We start from the raw sequence: 21,512 nt of genomic DNA, 5'->3' as shown, positions 1-21,512 counted from the left end.
ACAATTTTCGACACAGGAAGCTTCATTTGGGGATGTACAGAAAGATATTTCATTAGAGGAGAGGCAGCAGGGAAGATTTTTACATTCATTGAATCGGATATTGTCCTGCCACATGAGAAGGGAGGGAGGAGGTGGCCAGCAAGGAAATGAGTTTTATCCTGATAAGCATAATGCTGGAATAAGCTCTGTAGTCTTAGCATCAAATTAGAGGGAATACCGATGTAAACTGTGCTGAACTTGCTCTCAAATCTGGTTTGCTGCGTAGCAAGAAGAGTTCTGCTTGCTGAGATTTGAGTATTGACAATGCTTGCTGAAGGCTGGGAATGATTTATGTTACTTCTGTAGCTTATAAAAAAAACCAAACAAGCAGAACAAAAGAAGAAAGGTCAGGGTCGGTAAACCCAGAAACAAAGACTACAACTGCAGTTGAGGTACCTGGTTTATATTCAGTGCAGTTTGCACAAGTGCTGCTATGCAGAACTCCACCAAATAAAAGGAAGTGCAAACAAAAGATGAATTCTGGAAACATCTCAAGCATAAAACCTTATTGTTCTCTTTTATTTTCTGCTTCTTTACTATTTCTAATAACTTGCATGCTTGAGTTCCTTGTTACCATAATAATTCTTCACTGGGGTCTTTAGGAAAGTATGAATATAGTCTGTCTACTTTTTTCCTTATGTGTTTCATTCTCTTGACTGTTCCTCCAAGTATCCTGACAGAAGACTATGTCCTTCTGCCAGTAATGGGCTGGTTTGCCTTACTGAAACATTCCACCGTCACATATTAACAAAAATATAGTTTATACTTCAATCTGTAATTGTTTTATATATGTTATTATTTTTTCTTCAGCTGTTTTACTTGGCAACTTTGCAGCAGTAAGCCCGGTTGTACTGGTGGTAAATACGGAGTAATGTCCCTTAAGGGAATTTAATTTGGGCATATCCAGGAATGTAAAGAAGCACAATCATTGAGGAATTGAGCATTAAACCATTTTACCCATTTAGTCATTAATAAAAGGGATTATGTTCTATCAAATAATGATAACATACTCTACTAATTCGTGTATAAGTTTTGTTTTATTTGGCAAATTACTGTATATTCTTTTCCTGTAGATAGTGATAATTGTACTGGGCAAGTAGATAAAGCATGAAGCTGAAGGGTGTTTCAAAAATTGCAACACTGTCCTCTGATATATTTGGGCTGTATTTACTGAAATGGGGGGTTTGCAGCCTGTTCTTTTCCAGGCAAGAAAGCTGTTTTTCTGGTCTTCTGCGATCTGATTTTTGGTTCTCCCCCGAGGCAGTGGTAAGTGAGACTTGCAGTTTAAAGGAAGGATTATGGAGGGAGGTTCTCCCAGAGGAGCGAGGGACGCTGCCTGGTGGGGAGAAAGCCGCTGTATTTGATGAGATGATCATGCCTTCGTTCACTGCTGCCTCACCGGCCTCGGTCGGTAGTGTACGCCGGAGAAAAGAAAACAAGAAAAGGTCAAAAATCCTGTTCAACATTCAGCAAGCGATGGTTTAAGAACTTACGGAGGCTGAGGTAATGTCTGTAACATCGCGTGAAGCGGCCGCACATGGACATGTACTTCATGGATTTCTCTGATCTCTGAGTTCACTCAGTGTCTGGACCTTTACGGTATCTTCTGTTAGGGTTCTCCACAATTTTCTTATGTGATAAAAACCACCTGATTGTAGGAGGGTACAGTTCATTACTGTGAGATGTAATGAGTGAAAAGCCTAAGGCACCACCACTGCTTATTTTGAAATCATCCATCGCAGAGATTTTAATTCTTTATCGATTTAGCTACAACACGTCTCCCCAGATCACCGTGTCCCAGTGCAGAGCGCGTGTCTTTAGAGCCGCAGGACAGGGTTCATAGAGCTGACAGCCTTTCCTTGCCTTGCACAGACTTGCTGTTACCTTAGACTAGTTGGTTTGGCACTCCACACTGCTCAGCACTCCTCTTGCTTCTCGCCTGTTTAGACTAAATTATCTGGGGAAACGCATCAGCTAGCTGTGCTTTTGGAGGTCAGGCACATTGAGGCCTTAGGCTTGGTGGAAGCCTACCAACTCAAATAACGAGAAGATAACTAATAACAGGAATGACAGCTCTTTGGAGGCAAAAAAAAAAAAAAAAAAAAAAAAAAAAAAAAATCTGACCCCAGAAACTTTCAGTCTGCTCTGGTATTGATTCGATGGAACAAAGCACATTGTGTATCAGTCTGCCTGCAGGTTGAAACAGCCTCTGCTGTGTAGGTTCCTGCTTCAGAGATTACATCTAGAATTAAAAGAAAAAATAACTGAAAGCTTAAGAGAATGAGGGAAGGTATAGGAGAATTACCTAGAGTATATTTGTAACTCAAAACTGTGCAAAAAGGCAAATCGTGATATTCCCAAGCCCCAGGTTCTAAGACATGAAACGCAGATTTTTTTTCTTGCTATACTGGGCTGCCCAGGTTTGTCTGTAGAACTGTGAGAAGATATTTCTGCGTGCATCACGTGTTTGTCAGCTCTGCCATGTTGATGTCTGTGTTGATTGCTTTGGATATTTCCAGGTTTTACTTCCATTTCTTAACTTCTACTTGCAAAGTTGACTGTCAGTTTTGTTATTTTGAGGGGAGTGACAGATTGCTGCAGGGTGGGGTGATGTCAGTGATGTTTGTTTGGTCTTAATGTGTTCCAGCCATTTCTGGGAGCAGATGTCTTCGATCGTTAAAATACTTCAGAAATAAATAACGGAAATATTCGTAACAGTACATAAAATTAACTGCCAGGATCAATTTGATAAGTAACAGCAACTAAAAAATTCAGCGTTCAGATAGTGAGAAGTCTTCAGGTTTACTCTTATTCTGGAGTGCCTTTGGCCATTTAAAAGAGAAAGAAAGGATTTTATAGTTTCTCAGTGAGGGATGTGCAAGTCTGTATAATCTCTGAGAACAGCAGGCTCCCGATTTTCTTGTTTTTATTTGTATATTAAGGCAAACATTTGAGACATGTTTAATTTCTATTCCTTATAGTGCAAAACAAAAAGCCGGAAAAATATAACATTTTCTCATTCTGCACATGTAAAAATTGTTCACTTCTGTGTGTGTGTTCTGCAAATTTGGACTCAACTCTTCCCCAGCTTTAAAAACTGCAGGTTGATTGTTCCATACAAGACTTATTTTTGATTATTAGATGCTTGGTACCAGATAGCATTTGCACACTGAGGTTCAGCTGTTCCAGAATTATTTTGAAAATTCAAATTCAGCCTCAATACACCAAAATGTCTTAGTTTCCCTGTAACAGAAGAGGACTGCAGGCCCATAACTCTTACTGGTAGAACAATTTCCTATTTGAGTTTAGCTTGTTTTACGGAGTGTTTCTTTGTGGTTAGAGAATATTTTTATGTGCTTTGCTTTTGTCATAACAATACAGTAGATTTAGGGCATTAGGGAATAAGGTTTCCTGGTAGTTGAAGACTCTCTAATGGTATCTAGGAGCCTTACTGAATATTAGAACATATTAAAACATAAAGCCACCTATCTGCCTAGTGTAGTTTCTAATATTGCTCTTTGATCTGGGTTTTTTGTCTAACTTAGCTTATGGACATGAGAGAAACGAAGCAACATTCAGGAGAATGAAGACAAAATAACTGGAAGAGATTAAAGCAGAATTTATCCGCAGAAGATGCAATACTCGGCAAACACATTTCTCAAGAGCTTCTTCACGTCAGTCTGTCTCATCTGGATTCCTGGGCAGTGAGCATTCCACAGCAAATTATCTGCTCTTTAGCAGCAGGCAGCACTCTTTGGAAATAGCACCTGAGATTTTCACTACTCCATTTTAATTTCTGCTACGGGTGTTGAGTCTCTTCTTGTGGTCACAGCAAAGATCAGACTGGTTTTAGCCAAAGGAGAAGCAGAAGAGCAACGGGCATTGTAAAAAACAAACAAGAAAAAAACCCAAACAAAATCATCCCTTTAGCATACAGGATAAATTGGAAATCTGGGCTTAAGTAACAAAGACAGCAGAGAAGACCGGAGTTGAAATCTTCTTTGAAGGGGATGCAACTGAAAAAATGCTTAACCTTCTTATTGTCACGCATTTTCACTTTCTTAACTGCCTGAGCAAATAGTTCCACTACAAACAGAATTGTATTAATCTGAATAAGAAACATTTCTGGAGTATTTTAAATGTTTAATTGAAACAGACTACTGCAAAAGAAGAAACACTTAAAAAAAGTACTTCAGAAGAAAAAATAATGCCAAAATGAGACACTGGAGATCTGCTTACAGTTGTATGTTACCGTAGTGGAAGTTTTGTTGTAAATAATACAATTAGAATCTTTGCCATCACAAAAAAAAAAAAAAAAAAAAGAAAAAAAAAAAAAAAAAAAGGGAAAAAGGACATTAGAACAGAAATGCACTCATTTAGTAGAAGAGGAAATGTGCAAGTTACCCTTTAACTGGAGTGTTGCTTTTGAAGAACCTGAATGAAGTTTGCAGAAAACCAGTGACCCATGATGTTATTAATAGTGTGTCAAGAGAATGTTTATTATGCAGTAATTCTCAAAAGGGCAGACAAGGTTGTCCAAACACTACCTTCAGCTTTTTAACAGAAATATTTTATCTCCTGAAAAGTGTCTCTCAAATATAAGCTGTGGGTTCCTTTCAGTTCAAACTTGTGTGAGTTCTTTGCAGAAGGCATCATTTGCTCGATTGAAGCCTTACCCTTTCCAGGACGATGCACTCAAGCACAGCAGGTGTTCAAGCTGCTCCATACTGTCAATGGCAGAGACCTACTTGTAAAAATTCCGTATTTTTTTTGAATCATGCAGTTCTTCCATAAGTCTCTTAGCACATGAAACACTTCCAAAAATAGAATAAGAAGTGAGTCCTGTAAATACTTATTCCCAAGAGTAGCAGCATTTTCTTTATTTGAACAACTTCCATAAATAAAGATTTGTCAGAAGGGATGTGACTGTAAAGGATGGGGCATGAAGTCCCTGAATTCCCTATATTCATAGTTATTGCTGTGATGAACAGAGTACAGTCCTAGCGTGTACTTCTCTGCTTTTCACTGATGTGGCCTTCCACACTCCTGAATATTTTGCTTGGAATGTTTTGAACCACTCTGCTGCTTAGTACCGAGGTCAGCTTACCTTCTTTTGATTTCTGTGTTGATGCAGTTTTTTCAGATCACGAAGTCTTCATTAGTTACTGGTTCTTAGTTTGAATTTCAGGCAAATGCCTTTCAGAGTTTTCTGTTTACACTGTCCTTTTCTATTCCTTTAGGTGTGTGCAACGTGTAACAGGAGCACTCAAGGATGATAGCAAATTGTAGGAAATCTAAATAAATTTAATGCATCCATCCTCCATACAGCAGAAGTCAATGAGATTCCCACAGTGGAGCCATTCTTCACGGGATGGGATTAAAGGGAAAGTCTTAGTAAAAGAATTTTGGGACACATTGATAACAGAAATGTAAGTGTGGCTCATGTAGCAGTTTTAAACTGCTAATTTTGATGTGTGCAGTCTGTCACTTGATTCAGTTTCACTGCAAGGCCAGTAGCTGATGGACTAGTGAAGTCTTTAACGATGGTTGTAGGGCAGAGCTGAGACTTCTAGACCAGTGAGTCCTTACTTCTTTCCAGGCAATATTAAATTATATCTATAAAGATGTGATAACAACATAATTTTTTCAAGGGAAAATCACGCCTCGCAAATCCACTTTGAAGATGTCACCCACCCTTTAGGTGATCCAATTTGATAAACTGGGGGTTTAGAGAAAGAAGGTAAAATATCCTCAGTCCTTTTGTGGATTAATAACTTGTTAAAAGAAGGGAAAAAGGATAGAAAGGAGTGTTCATTTTTTGTAACTGAGAGCAATAACCAGTGGAATGCTGGTGCCTGTGCAATTGCATATATTCATTCAGGAAAAATAATGTTTTAATAGTGAAGGACCTGGCTTTGCAGCTAACAGAATTATTGTGTGTAGCTAGAACTGCAGTTTGTATACACAGATGTAGATCCCAATTCAGTATTACTGTTTAGGAAGGAGAGCTGGTCATCACTGTGGGTAGCTCAGCAGCCAGCAAAAGGCAAGCAGGAAGTTAAAAATAGGAAGAAAACAGAAAACAAGCAAAACCATTGTTACTGTATGAACTCACAGTTAGCCCATGTTTTGAATGACGCATGTCATTCTACTTGGCCATCTTACAAAGAATATAAAAGACAGAAAATGTAAATGAAAGACCAGTGACTTACGCACCTCGGGAAAAAACCTGAACAAACATGGATTCTTCAGCTTGGAAAAGAGGTGACAGACAAAAGGCTGTAAGTGATCGGTGATTTGGATCTTGCTGTTATATACAGCACGAAAACTCAGCTTCAGCCAATAAATGACCAACCTGTAGACAAACAGAAGAAAGCAAGCTTTTTATTGACTTGAATTGTGGAATTTCTAGACATGGGAAGGTACAGAGGCTGAAGGTATTCCATCAAAAAGATGAAACAGATACATGTAAGAGTTATGTCCACAGGTAGCTATTTAAAAATCATGGTCCTGGTGCAACCCCAAGGGGAGGAAGTCCCTAGTCTGCACACTGCTGTCAGGGAAAGGAGCACATTACACCCTTTCTGGTTCCTATGTGTTTTCCTTAAGTCTCGTTACTGGTCACAGCTGAAGACAAGAATGGGCCAAGAAGGAAGGTGGGAAATTACAGGGAGGACAGCAGATCTTCAGAATAATGAACTCCATACCACTCATGCTGTTAATTTTTTTTTTTTTTTTTTTTATGTCTATTCCTTCTTTTTGTGACTGAATTTTGTTTGGACTGAGGCACCTTTGTTTACTTCTATAATATAAATGGTACTCCAGGTTACAGCTTAATAAAATATTTGGTTCTGTACTCATCTCCTTTGAAATGAATGCTTTTAAGTGGTCCCAGTATAAGTAAGATCCCCCTTAGTGTACAATTATTCTGATTTGTTGAAAAGTCACATGATTTTCCTGTCAAGCATGTGGCAAGGAAAGCTGGTAATACCATGTATGAGTTTTAAATAATCTAAAATGTCTTTAAAACATCAAGTGCTGTGAGAGTACTTAAGCTGCCCTGGTAGCTCACAAACGGGCTATGCAGAGCGTTGAGCTGGCCCTTCGGGTTGCGTTGATTCGGGGGGACTCCGAGTGATGTGTCACTTTGTGGTAGACACGGCTGGTCACCAGCTCAGGGTCCAGTGTGAAGTAGAACAGCTCTGCCCCCGGGGAGGGGAGCAAGACGAGGGAGCCAGGTCCTTCACGGTGGGCCACGATGGGGAGGCCTTAGACTATAGGTGGGAGTTGAAACAAGAGGGGTGCAGAATGGATCTAAAGAGAAACTTTTTCTCCACAGCGGCAGTCCAGCCGTGGCACAGTTTGCCCAGCGAGGCTGTGCCATCTCTATCCTCAGAGGTTTTCAAGTTTCCACTGGATCAAACCCTGGGCAACCCGGTCTGACCCCAGAGCTGCCTCTGCTTTGAGCAGGAGGTTGGACCAGAAACCTCCCGAGGTCCCTTCCAGCCAGAGTTATCCTATGATCCTATCATTTTATGAGGTCAGACATTATAGATACAATAGCAGACAATTACAGAGACTAACTTCTTCCTTAATATGAAGGTTTCACCCGATGTGCTGTACTTCAGGCTCTCAGAAGATATTTAAGGATTGCAGGATTGTGTCTGAAACCTGCTGTTATTTTAGCCCTTCATGTTTGTTTCCATAACTGCCACTGGTGACTTGGCCACAACCCCAGAAAACCACCATGTAGGTGGAAGGAGGGACAGAAAGAAGGGGTCTGCCAAGGAATAAGACACCTAAGCAGAATTCCTTTCCAGTGCAAATTCTCCTCGTTCACAGTGGAAAGTCCTCTAGAATGATTAGTTATTTTTTAAGTGATAGGGGAAATGTTTGCATGTGGATGTGGGGGAGTAAGTGCAGAGGCAAACCGGCTTAGAGGAAATTTCATTTTTCTGCTGTACTTATACATGTGATAAATTGCCTTAGAGGAGCAAACTAGATATTAAGAGTGCATTTATTCTGGCACGTCAGTGACAGGAGGCATTGGGTAGCGGCTGCTAGCTGAAAATCCAGCTTTAGGCAGGGACCCAGCTACTCCATATCAGGTTATACAATTGATAAGCAAATGGCTATTTTTCACTAGAAGCACTCTTAATAGCGAGATTTACAATTTCCCCCCCTCCCCCTGTGGTGTTATATAGAATGAATGAAATTATTTTCACCACAGAAAGAGAAATATTTTATCTTGACAAGAGCAAATGTCTCAGGCCTCATGGAGGCCCCCTGTGAGCAGGAGGTAGTACTCTGTGGAATAGCTGGGGTTTGTAAGCCTGATCAAAGAGTGTTTTTTTCCTGATACATTGTGAAGTGTCTGTGCCTAAAAATGACTGGAAGAAAATACTGGGTTTGTGTTAAGTATCTGACAAAATATCCCTTTTTGTTTACTTAGTTGCCTGTTTGTCCTGATATGCCCAGTCTCACTTTTCCATGGTTTACCTAAAGTTGTGTCTGAGCTTTGACGCTCTCGAGCGGCACACTAAAGCGGCCCCTGTAATTTGTCATAGCTTCCCTTACAAGTCTGCTTCAGAAAAGACCTTTGTCTGCCTCATACTTCACAGTGCTGTTTCCCACACCCTTTAATTGTCTCACCGCAGTTCATGGCTTGTTTCCACGGCGGACCAGCCACAGTCAGGGAGAAAAGCTAAGGAGGCATTTCGTGGTCTGGGGGCTCTGGCAGATCGAAACATCTATCCAGCCCGTGTTAATCAGTGGAGGGCAGAAGTGACATCTCACACTGTGGGGTACTGCAGGATGAACGGCAGCCGCAGGCAGTGGTTAACGGGCTGCAGTCGTCTGAAATAAAAAAAGAAAAATCACACAAAAGAGAATGGAAGGAGGTTTCTAAACCCGTATCATTCGGAGGTTAGTTGATGAAGCACCCCACAAAATCTTAGGCAGGCACAGTGAGGTAAGGACACGCGGTGTGTGTGTAAGAATGAGAGATGGGGGGAAGGCATCTGCTAAACTTGTTTTGTCACAGGAAAAAAAAAAAATGTCATGAAACCCTACCTGTAATTTTCTTGAAGAAATAGGATTAAGACCAAAAATAACTTTCATAATATTATATGAAATAACAGGAACAGTCATAATATAAAAGCAAGCTTTTCATTTCTTCTTGCATCACAAGAAAGGAAGAGGAATTTTTGCTTGCTGGTTAGTCAGCTCCTTATCAAGAGTCTGTGCTGTTTCCTCGGACGGGGAGAAATGAGAATTTTCCTACTCAGAACTAAGTCAGGGAGTTTTGATGGAAATACTGGAGTTCCCCTACTTGTTGGGTTCTGTGTTTATTCTTGCATTTCCTATCTGTAAAACCACAAAAATAGAACCAGAGCCATACCCTGGGAATTGTGTTTTGCATAAATTTAAAATACCCAGAAAGAGAGTTGGAGATTAAGCCTCGGCTGGCAGATAACTGTTCCTTGGCACAGTTCAGGGACAGCTAATCAAGCCTGGGAGCAACGTGTGGCCCCACAGAAGATTGTATGTGGCTGGAGCAGGCCTGTGCCAGGGTGGAGATGCCGGGGAGAAAGTCGAGCAACAAGACCCCCGGGGACACAGCTCATACCTGCGCTGCAGTGGTGGGTGCTTACGGTCACCTCTGAGACATACGCAGCTTCTGGACACTCTGCCTCTCCAGCACTCAGCAGTAGGTAGTACATATCTTGGGCACCTCACAAGAGAAAATTTGGGGGATTTAGAGCACAGGAAAGGTGGTCATACCCTCAGCCTTGACAACCAATCACCAAAGGGAAGAAAGTAACCAACTTGCTAAGAGTAATCTTATTCATGTCTTCTGTCATTTCTACATGTCTCAAGACCATTACTGAGCTCTTCTGACACATTGTAAAGACTCCTTTCCTACCAAAAGACGAGCTGATGATGATCTTCAGACAGGAGTTGACATGGAAGTCAAAAGGACCTGAAAAATGACCCCATCATGGTTTTGCTGCATTTTTCTGGTTAATGTTCCCTCAAATAGGCATGATGAGGAACCGGGTGAAGAGGTTGTCCACATCAAATAAGTGCTTTCTGAGCTGGCAGTCCTAGGTTTGCTTTCCAAACATAAACTTGCCCTTCTTTGTGACAGCACTTACAGGACATCACTTTCTTACCGTGCCTTTTCCCCTTACAAGATGAGAAAGAAAACTAGGTTAAAAGTAATGGCCAGAGTTGCTCAGCTCTCGCAGTGCATCACAGCAGGAGACCAGTAAGACAATGGAGAAAATGAGGTTTCTGGCTTGCATCGCTTTGCACTGAGGAGTGGCTTGCTGTCCTCTAATTGTGGCTACCAGTTTACTACACATTAAGGAACCTTGTTAGCAGAATGTGAACGCCACTTATTTGCCTCTCACTTGTGGAAGTGTGCCCTTTGGTTTTCTGTGCTTTGAGGAGGTCCTAGTTGAGTCATTGGAGCCATTTTTTTTCTTTTAACTTTGCCTCTTTTTATGGCCATGTTTTTCCAAAAAGTGTGTTCCTCCTTAAATGCTAAGTGTGTGCAAAGACCCAGAAAATTCCAACATAAAACCGGGTATTTGGAAAGAGCTTGACTTCAGCATCAAAGTGAAACTCAGTCTCATCTTTTGGTGTGTCTAGAGACGAACAGGCTTCTTTGAGGTCTGTTACGTTCAGGGTGCAGGGTGCTAGTCATGAGTGAACAGTGGCCGAAGGTCAAGCCTGTCAGGTTCTCCCACTGACTCACTGTGAAGTCCATAAACCCAGGTGGGAAATACTTCTTTGGGTGTTAATGATGCAGCTAATAATACAGTACTTCAATTTACAAACATACTCCAGTATATTTCAAAATGCTTCAATTTCACAGCCTTTAAAGCAAGCCCAAAAATGTAGAAGGGAACGTTAAAGTCATCTTAAATCTTCACAAAGGGCAAAAGTGATAGAATTAATAAAAATGGATGTGTTGCCATTAAAACCAACCAAAACCAGACAGCTGCTTCCGTTAATCCCCTCCTTCCCACTTCCCCTTCCTCCACGAAGGACCATTGCACACAGCCAGAATGTACCGCTTTTAACTTCCTATGTGCCAGATGAGAAGCCCGTGGCATAATTTGAATAAGGTGTGATGGGGGGGGTGGTTCAGACTAAAACATTTAATAATGGTGGCATGAGAGGAAGCAGTACCCTGACTGTGAAAAGACTTAGAGTGACAAGGAATGACTTCCCTGTGTGCACGAGGTGAGCTGCTTTGCATTTGTACGCCTTAGGGTGGTCAGATAGTGACTTGACAGTCAGATCCTGCACCGCAGAGACTTTTTTTCTCAGTGAGCTGAAGGATTTCTGTGTGGACCGAGGCACAGGGACCTTACGGGCAGCCAGCATGCCTGTGGAGCTTTAGAAAGCAGGCATTCTTTATTACAGCGTAGGACACACAGGGGAGAGCTCCTCCTAATGTGTGTGTGTGAAAACAGAATCAACAAGCATTTAGACTACCTTAATCATACATATTCATTGCATTTTTATCATTATCATACTCATAACTTTTCTGGGAACTCATTAGCCTACGTTAATGTCTCTTGCGCATGTCTGTTGGAGTCTCCAGGTGGTTGTCGGAGGTCTTTAGATGAAGGCTCATAGTATTCTTCACTGTGTTCACCAGTTGACCTTTACTTCTGCGCCAACTCAGTCCTGTGGTCACGTAGATCTTGTCCTTCCAGGCTGGCCTGCTCTGGTTTTGTTGCTAATTTGCAGCTTCCTTATCTTTATGTTTCTTTGCACCTGCTACTACAAGGCCGAACCGTCTCAAGTAAGATTATTTATGAGTTCCTCATCCTACAGTTATTCCAACTATTCCTGAAAAGATCAGTATTTGTTCTGCAGCACAATGACTAAATGGTTAAAACAGCCGAAGTTGACTTTCATAATTCTATTCCACAAATACCTATTTTCTAACAATCTTAGTTCAGGCCCCTGGAAGGGAGGGGAAGCCGCTTCTCCCCCCGCTCCCACAGCGCCCAGGCAGCGCGGCCGGGGAGCGGGCGAGCGCCGTGCCGGCCGGCACGCGTTTATTCACACATGAACATCCACAGATTGCCCCTGCAGCAACGGAAGGCGTGCATTATTTTTTACATTATTTTCACTCAAGCTTGCCCTCAGCCGCCCGTGGGATCCCCGGCAGCCTCCCGCGGAGGGCCAGCCCGCCCCTCCCCGCACGGCAGCGCGCCTGGGGCTGGCAGCTCGCCCTTAAGGCTGCCCTGCCCCTGCGCGGAGCCTGCCCGCCCGCCCGCCGCCCTGCGCGCCCCCTGAGCGGCCGGAGGGGAGGACGGAGCCACCCGCGCTCCGCTCCCTCCCGCCCGCCTCCCCGCCGCCTTCCCCCCCGCGGCCGCCCCGGCCGGCGGCCGCCGCCTCTCGCCTCCTTAAGAGGCGGCGTTCAGCTGGCGGCCGGCGCCTCCCCCGCCGCGGGGGTGAAAAGCGCCGAGTGCCCGCTATGGGGACCGGGACCCTGCCCCAGCCCAGAGGGACGGCCGAGCCCGCGGGACGTCCGGCGACCGTAAGCGCGGTGCCTCCTCCTTACGCGCTCGACGGCGGCCGCTCCGCGGGGCGGGAGGGGAGGGGGAAGGGCGCGGAGAGCCCGGGCTGAGGCGCGGCGGGGCGGGCGGCTGGCCGAGCCGCGTTCTGTGAGGGGGGGGGGGGGGGGGGGGGGCGCGGAGCGGCGCGGAGCGGCGTCTGCCCGCCGGCGCCGCCTCAGGCACCTGCCGCCCGCCCGGCCCGCGGCTGGCGGGGAAGGCGCGCTGCCCGCCCGCCGCCCTCCTTCGCGGCGTGCCTCCCCGCTCCCCCCCCCCCCCCCCCCCCCCCCCCGAGCACACAGGCGCCTAAAGCCCGCTTTTCCTGAGGTAAAATAAAAGTAGCGAGAGGTAAAAAAGCACCTGCGGCGCTCGCCGCGTGTGCCAGAGCCGCGCAAGGCGTGCAGCGAGAGGGGCGAGGGCATGCCCGCGGCGATCGGCCGGCAGCGGGGAGGAGGAGGGACGGCGAAAGTTGCATAAACTGCGTTACTCATTATCGGTCCCTCGCTGCCGGGGCGGTGGGGCCGTGCTTGCCGCTGACCAGTGTCGCTGGAACTGATTCTGGCAACGGTCACTGCGGATTCGGCCATCTCGGTGACATCCCCGCGCAGTACGCGCGATGAAGCAATCCTCTTGAAATTTATAGGGAAGTAAAACAATACATCTGTTAAGGAAAAATTTCACAAAATGTCTGCAACAGCAGCTTTTGTTTGGGTCTGATATGAAAAATACGTGTGTAAGAGTTCCTGTTTGTAACTTACAGCAGGCGTCTGTTAACATATATCAGAAGTGCGATCACAGACCATAATCCCTGGTTTTCACGGGGTGACATGTTCCTCCTTGGGACCAAGCTTGCACACTTGCTGCTAGCGGTTAATTTGTCATCCTGGTTGACCTCTGGTCAGTCCTGCTGCATCATTTGGAGAAGCTGCTGCCTCAGTGCCAGTGACAGTGTTGGGCTTCCCCTCCCAGTAGCTCCGTGGTTTGCGCTGGTGCAAAGTCTGTCGCCTTCCCTTGAGCAGGCGCTGACCCTGGGGTTGAACGGCTGGGCTGGGCTGGGAACCGGGCTGCTGTGGCTCCCAGTGCCTGACGGCTGAGTGCGACCCCTGCAAGAGCTGCGCAGAGCGTGTCTGTCAGCACCTTCTGTCATAGCTTTGGGGAAAATCCCTTTGGCCGCCTGAACTGTGGAGTGTGAAACTTCCAATTTGGAGGCTTCTTGCCGGTGAAGGCATGCAGACTCTGGAACTAGATAAAGACCTCATCCCAAGTGAGGAGCAATGGTGTGGGTAGCACTTCTAACTGCAGGGGATGTTCCTGGCGGGAGGATGGTCTTCTGCACCTCAGCAGGCTCAGAGCTGATCCATAGGATCAGCTTCTTTGTGGTTACCAAGAGTTGTTCAGCCTGCTTAGAATTTCAGAGAGTAAACATGAACCTAAAACTGATGTGCTTATTGTCCTTCTGTTACAGAGAAGGTCTTAAATACACAGTGTAGCGTTAAGTGCTCCTCTGCCATTGTTGTCTCCCAAAATCTCCATGTTGCCCCTTTATGACCACCTTTCTTCACTCTCTTGTTCAGCTGTGGCAGGGGTGCATAAAAAAAGAGAAATGGAAACATTTATGCTTGAATCACATAATTTAATCTCTTCTTGCATGGCCAGTTAATCTGCACTGGAAAAATACCAGTTTGATTCTTGGCACCAAGTGCTGCTTATGACTTGTTTTTCTTCGACAAATTAGACGATAATAAAAAAAAAAAAGGCAAAAAAAAATCCCCTGCTGCTGCTTCACTAAGGTTGCATACTTGATTTCATCCTAACTTGAATGTGTTTTATTGAACATAGTTATTATAAGGTACCTTTCTTGAATTTTCATGATACTTTGAACAGATTACTTTTGTCAGCTGGCCTAAAATGGCCAGAATAGGAAATGTTTCAGCCAATCTGTTTTTGCCTTGATATACTTAAGTTCATGGCTTTTAGTCACGCACAGGTGAAAAACAAGTATAGAGTGAGCCCTGACGGTTTTCCTCAGAGGTATTCCTGCAGAGCCATTGAGTAGGCTTCGCGGACATTTTGGGTAACCTCTACTCTCTTCCTTGGAATTTATTCCTGGCAATACCAAGGGACTGAATCCAGTGCAGTGTAGCAATGACATTCCAGGTGCACATCGCTTCAGGAGTAACAGGAAATGTCTCTGTTTGAGTCTGTTTTAATTGACATGAAATATTCAGGTGTGTGGTAACTTTGATGACTTCCATATAGGTTGGAAGATGATAGCATTGGCAGTAGAACCGAAGCTGTTCTACAGATTCGGGAACTGAGAATTCAAATTGAGTTAATTGAATGTCTTGGGCTGGAAAATATCAGGGATAGACTTGCATAGCAGTCGGAGAAGGAGCTGTCTTGTGCTTGGACCCAGAGGTTCAAGCGTATGAAAACTGACTACAAAATACAGGAAAATACTTAGTTTCCTGTGGAAACTTTCTAGCACAACAGGTAGAAGCTCAGAGTATAGTATGGCCCATGGTTAGTGCACAGAGTTGAGAGATGGGAGATAAAGTTAAAATTTATTCTTTACTGATACAAAGTACTGATGTGGATCAGTCTCCTTATCCTTCAGGACAGTATCCGAAGAAGGGGAGTGACCTTGAGGGAGCCAAACTGAATTCTTGACTAATTCTTTACTGGACATTGATGCGGAAGCCCACGTTTCAGTGATTGCTCTGAAGACAAGTACATGTCAAAAATATCCATGATTTACAGTCCAGAGATGATTTAAGCAATAAAATCAAGTACTTTGCCAGAGCTCTGGTTCAACTGGTGTTTCAGCTCCCAGCTAGAGCCTAGGGATCCAGTCACAAAACATGTTTTTAAAATGAGTTTACAACTGGTCTGGTTTTGTTTCCTTTGCCTCTTTCTAAACAGAAGGTCCGTGTAATCCGTGGAAGGGTTTCTCTTTGATTTCATGGGCAGTGGCAGCAGAGTTTGCTATCATCCTCCTGAGAGGTGATGACCTCTCTCTGGTGTGTTTGCCATGCCTCAGTGATATAACTGCATCTTTCTCACTAGCCTGAAAAACAAATCCCAGAACCTGTCTTAGTAATGGAAATGATCTCATCACTGCCCTAGGTTATAATAATGTGATGTAATAACAGAATACTTTCAAAAGAATTCTTTTTTTTTTCTTAAAAAAAAAAAAAAACCCAAACCCCAACTGCCCTGGTATTCAGACTTTCCTGAGGGCTTTCATTTACTGTTTACCTTAGAGAAATGATACGAATTTCCTGACTGTACCAATTTCCAGTAGCCTGTGTGTCAACGTCTGGAGCAGCGTTACTCAGCCCATGGTGCAGGGACGGGAGGTGGTCTCTAGGATGTGTGCAAGTGGTCCACAAAGCAGGAGCAAACAAGGCACCAAGAAGCTCCAAATAAATATTTATTTTTTTATTTTATTTTAAACAGATTGTGAGGAAAGTAAAAGTAACTAATGAACATTTAAACTTTAGCCTAACTTTTTAAAATGGAAAATATTTTGGCAATACTGCAAGTGAGAATTGGTGGACTTTCCTTAGAAATATCAGTTCTTCAATGTGAAAGTATTATATAGAATGAGATGGTTGCTATAAAAAATAAGACCTCAGTGTTGGCGAGGGGAAAAATAGCACACATATATTGACAGACAATGGGGCCATCACTGTAGAGGTTTTATTAATTTTCTGTAATGTTCATAATGAAATCCCCGGGCTGTCACCAGTGCTAGCTCTACAGCGACTGCTGTTTTTTCTCCCAGTACGTTTTCCCTTCCCAGAAAGATGGTTGATGAGATGACACTTTCCATCTCAGCTCATGCTTCTGCTGCATGCTGAGGTTTCCAAGACTGTCAGGATGTGTCGTGATGGAAGCTTTGGGGCTCTGGACTGATGAATACAGACACTGTGGAAGCCGATGTGTGAGTTGCCCAGACTCTTCAAGTAATCCCTGGAGGAAAACCAGGCACTTCCAGGATAAATTACTGTGATCCTAAAGCAGATATCCAACAGGCCACAGAAATTATGTGCTAGGAGTGCCTCTTTCTCTCTGCTAGCTAAGCACAGCTGGAGACTTCTGTGTGGTAGGTGTTTAAAGTTACGTGAGGTGAATCCTACTTCTGGTGTCTGTGTCTCTGAGCACAGCAGTCTCCTGTGCAGGCTGCACAGCTTTGTTTGCAAGTACTCTTTTTTTTTTAAGTTTTGAGATGCAATTTCCTATCAGATAAGTGGTAGCAGTGGTAATGATGCATCCTAGAGCTTATAGCAAAGAATACAGTACTTCTTTTTGTCTGTTGATAACAAAATTACTTTGGCAGACGTTTATAAGCTTAATTACTAATTTAAATGTTGCTCACTGTTTATTTTCACCACCTTAAGATGCTGGAAGCATATTTTTAGAGATATAAAGTAGGCTGTTTGCAAACAAGAGTCATTGTCTCTCCGTTGTTCCAGCTTCCATCCCTAAATATGAAGATTTAGGAAGGAGACAGAAAATACAGGGTCAAAAGCTTCCACATACACAAGTTCAGAACTATACACGATTTGACTCGGTCACATTTGTGTTTTTGTGGTTATCTGATAGTAAAGCCATTGAACTGACTCATCTTTGATATTTATCTGATATTTTCCTTAAAATGATCTCATCGTAAATCAGTAAAACTTTTTTTTTGTCTGATAGTATTTTAGTCAGTTAAAACTGTGCTTACATTCTTAGGCAGGATCTGTAGAGATGTGCACTTTTATAATAAATTATCCTTTTATCTTTGCAGTGATTATAAAGTTATATATTTATATGCACATACACACACAGATTATAATAAGGTCAGTACAAATGTGTATTTCTTGTAATAAGCAGCAGTCACGGCCCCCAAGGGATTGCATTTCAGAACACATCCATGATGAACAAGACTGTTAAGTGGGATGTTGGGGTAGATGGGGACGATGGAGTAAGGAGCGCAGTGAATGCATGTGTATGGGCTGGTCCATTGCATTTGACAGACTATTAAATAGAAAGATCTGGCTTTTGGAAAGCCTTGTAGGTTGAGTGTGGGGATTTTAATTTTTTTTTTTTTTCCCTGTTACCACATCTGTGTCTCAAGGATATGGACTGTGAATGGGGTTTAACTACTAGAACTGTGTATTCATGCATTTAATTTACTGCATTGTCAGTTAGATGCTAAAAATAAATGCCCCCAAGTAGAAGATTCATTTTGGCCTGTTCCAAACCTCATTCATGTCAGTGGGAAAACAGACAACACTCGTGGGCTGTTTTCATACCAAACATGGAGAAGCTCCCTCTGTGGCCTGAACCATCACTTTGCATGCTCTGTCAGAAAAATTGTGCCTTTGTACTCAACATGCAAAAGTGTAACTCTATGCAAAATCAGCAGCTGCTGCCTAATGTTGCAGTCCTGTTAAAAAAAAAACAAACCTGCAGAACTGCAAATCATATTGGGCGGAAGGTGGCTGTGTAGAGTTGTGGCATGTAACTAATGAGAAATATTCTGTTTGTTACTCCTGTGTACCATCTTTTAAAAATAACTGTTAGTGGAGAATTGTAAAATATAATGTGGTTTTGAGGCACTTCTATTCTTTAAAGTTTCATAAATACAGATGCCTGCTTAAATGAACATCTGCAATAATAATCTTATCTTGACCTAGGCAACTTCTATAAAATATGAAGCTAACCATTCTTATGCTGCTGTTTTGTTTGAATCCTTTTTCCTCCTAATCCAAAGAGAATTGATAATGAGTTTCTAACTGAAGCACTAAGTGTAACACCCCTTTATCTTGTGATAAAGTCATTAATCTGCTAAGTTTTCACAACCATGGTGGTTTTGGACTGTTGTTTTATGTGGAAAGATACTTTTTCTTCACTTAACAAAAACCCTGCAATCATGAATCAAGGATGGTGCTAGTGAAAAACGTTAAGACAGATGAGAATAGTAGCTTGTACAACATCTAAGAGGAAGACGACAGGAAGCAAGTCCTAGCTTTTCTTATATCCAGTTTATTTTATGGGTTTGTGTGTGTTCTGTGATGACACTTGCAGACTCATTTTTTTTTTCCCAGGCAGTTTAAGGTTCCTGCAGGAAGTTGGTGTGTTGCCTGTGCTGACAGTAATGAAAACCAGTTGTTTACTAATTGCAAAATCTACCAACATCTTGCATTTCTCTGGCATTTTCCAGTTTGAGTAGCACATATTCACACAGACCTTCCTGGTAACAGACTGATTACATGTAACTATGACATACTTCCAAGTATTATTTTGCATTTTATATTTAAATTCCTTTTTCCGAGAATCCCAAATTTATTAATTTAATGAGCTCTTCAACTATCTTGTGGCCTAGTGAATATAGGTTTAATTTTTATAAGGGTGTTTTTGATATAGAGAAATTAAATAGCTTCTCCCTAGTCATTAAGTCAAGTCTGAATTGAAATTATGTATAAAAACCTGAAACCACATCTTGTAGTCTCACCTTAGACATTCTCCCCTCCCAAATCCACAGTGCTGCGAAAAGATGGCCACTATGTTTACGGTGAATTTTACTACATTTTGTTAACTGAAAAGAAATAAGGCGTGGGTTTTGGTGTGGGTTTTCTTTCTTTTTTTTTGCTTATCTTTTATGTGCTACCAAGGATTATCTTGTAATTTAGGAACTGAAATAATGCAAGCATGAAACAGATGTTTGGTATGGCTGAAATGGAATGAAAACAGGTCTTGTTGCTCGTAAAACTTTTTCACCAGTGAATGCAAAGTAAGGAGGATCACATGAACTGAGCCTGGCTTCTCCCTTGGATTCTTTCTTCTCTTCAAAATTACTGCTTTACATAGGTCTGTCTGTGAGCCACGATAATGCTGTATAAAAGTTTCTGAAAGAAGCTCAGCAAAAGTGATGGTGCTAAGTAGAGCAGAGCAGGACAGTGTGTGCGGGAGGAGAGTTGTGTCCAACCTGTTTTCCACATATTTCATATGAAGAATTTGACCCTGAATTTTTTGCATGCTAGAGCAGAATATAGGGTTGGTTATGGGGCAGTCCTGCTTCGTGGTATCACTGGCTATTCATAAATGAAGGGCCAGAGAAAGAGCAAACGTCAGGGATGAGGGAGACCAAAATTCATGTGCCTGCTCTGAAATTAAGTGTGAGAAGGTGAACACTGGTCTCCCCCAGCCACAGCCGAGCGTGACCTGGCCACATACAGACTGGCTGTTCTGAATTAACTTCAGTTTTGGATATAAATGTGATTGAACTCTCCCAAAAAGTTTTAATAAAACTGATGTAGTTGTCTAATGGCAACTTTTTACTTTGACAAATTGACATTTTCTGAACAAAAAGTCTCGTTGAAGAGTGCCTGAACATCTCCACTGTGTATGCCTCTGTCCTGTAATATGTGTCAGTCATTTCCCTTCCAGCACTGAGCAGCCACATCAGCTGGTGTTTTAATAAGCTGAAAGGGAGTTTGAGTTGGCAAGGGTGGTAGTAAGCCCTCGGGGTCTTAAGAAATAGTTAAATTAAAAGCTTAGGCAGTTTGGTAAGAGAGTAGTCATAGTTCATCTAAGTTTTTCTTTTTGCTGAACTTTTTCTGGCTGACCAATCCTCTGTGCCTCAGAGAAGAGCATGAAAGTCCCCCTTGTGTCCCAAACTTTGCAAAGCTGTTTCAACAAGGGAATATGTGTAAATTTGGGGTTTCTTCCTGACTTTGCTGTCCATTTACTTCATCGTTGTGGCTCCTTACTGAATTAAATTGCTTGTATTGCATTCTTGAAGGCCACGTTTAAGGTCCGGGTAGCTAGCAGTTACTGCTTTTTTGTTAGTTTTGTGCTTTTTGTTTGCTTTATGTAACCATTGGTGTAGCTAACCTCTTCTTAGTACTTGTAGAAATCAGATTGCAGTGAGGTTTGACATACCTTGTTGCTTAAGATAATTATGTGGGATATATCATATCCCATGATGATAATTATATGAAATCAAAATGTTATTTTCACTTTTAACCCATCTCCAAAGCCTTAGTGGGTAATGTTGTGCATTTGCTAGCAGTGGCTTGGATCCTTCCCCTCAGCCTCTCCGGCCTTAACTGTGTTGATAACAGTAGCACTTGGGATAGTCGTTCAAAAATTAAGCAAACGTCACGTTATTCAAAGCTTTCTGCAGAAATCAGCAGAGAGATTGCACTAGAGCTCCTGCAGCAGCCTGGCGTTTTTGCTGTTGTTACTCAGAACTCAGCCAAAATGGTGGAGCGGAAAATTGAAGCCCTTTTGATGCTGCCACGGTAGCCCCGGGAAAACAGCGAGCTCTGCCATCCGTGCTCTGGCCGACAAGTGCCTGAGGTGACCGAGGAGTGGAGAGAGCTCCAGGGAAGTTGTGAGAGGCATGGTTACAGGAAGAGGAAGCTCAAGAGGCGGCAGAATAACATGCCACTGCCTTGTGCAGGCTCCGGGCAGGAGGATAGCCTGCTGCTTGCCCTCTCCAGCCGGGAGAGGAGGGCTGTGGAGGAGCCGCCACAAGGTCGTACTCAAATTTGTAGAGAAAATCAAACCCCCTGAGTAAACGCTTTGCTGATGTGAGTTTGGCTTCAAGCACAGGCTGGTAAGTCGGAAACTTTTTTGCAGCTGCTCAGATCCTGGAGTGAAGGTCTCTTAGGCTGGAGGCCTGGCTGTGTGGGGTCAGGGGGGCTTTGCCTCGGGCTGCTCGGCTGTGTGTGGCAGCCAGCTGTGGGATAAGAGGGGAAGACCACTGGTATTGGTGCACTTTCTGTGGCAAAAGTGTCCAACCGCAGACTTCTCAAGAAAATGGGTAGGGCAGTTGGGCTGTCCTGCTAGGTCTCGTATTTATTTATTAAATCAGTTGATTATAAAATGATTTAT

General features: G+C 43.1%; 1 protein-coding gene across 1 annotated transcript in view; it reads left to right on the top strand.

Annotated features, from left to right (window-relative positions):
• Positions 1-12,485: 12,485 nt before the first annotated feature.
• PLA2G4A (phospholipase A2 group IVA) overlaps positions 12,486-21,512 on the top strand; it is an 83,468-nt gene continuing 74,441 nt past the window's right edge. The window contains exon 1 of the mRNA XM_042785841.1: positions 12,486-12,604. The gene's annotated coding sequence lies outside the window, so the exon portion shown is untranslated. The remainder of the gene's footprint in view (positions 12,605-21,512) is intronic.

This window comes from Tyto alba, unplaced genomic scaffold (assembly GCF_018691265.1).
Source record: "Tyto alba isolate M040663 unplaced genomic scaffold, T.alba_DEE_v4.0 Super-Scaffold_1000006, whole genome shotgun sequence".
Taxonomy (NCBI): domain Eukaryota; kingdom Metazoa; phylum Chordata; class Aves; order Strigiformes; family Tytonidae; genus Tyto; species Tyto alba.
Note: the sequence above shows the minus strand (reverse complement) of the source record. Positions and strands in the feature narration are given on the sequence as shown.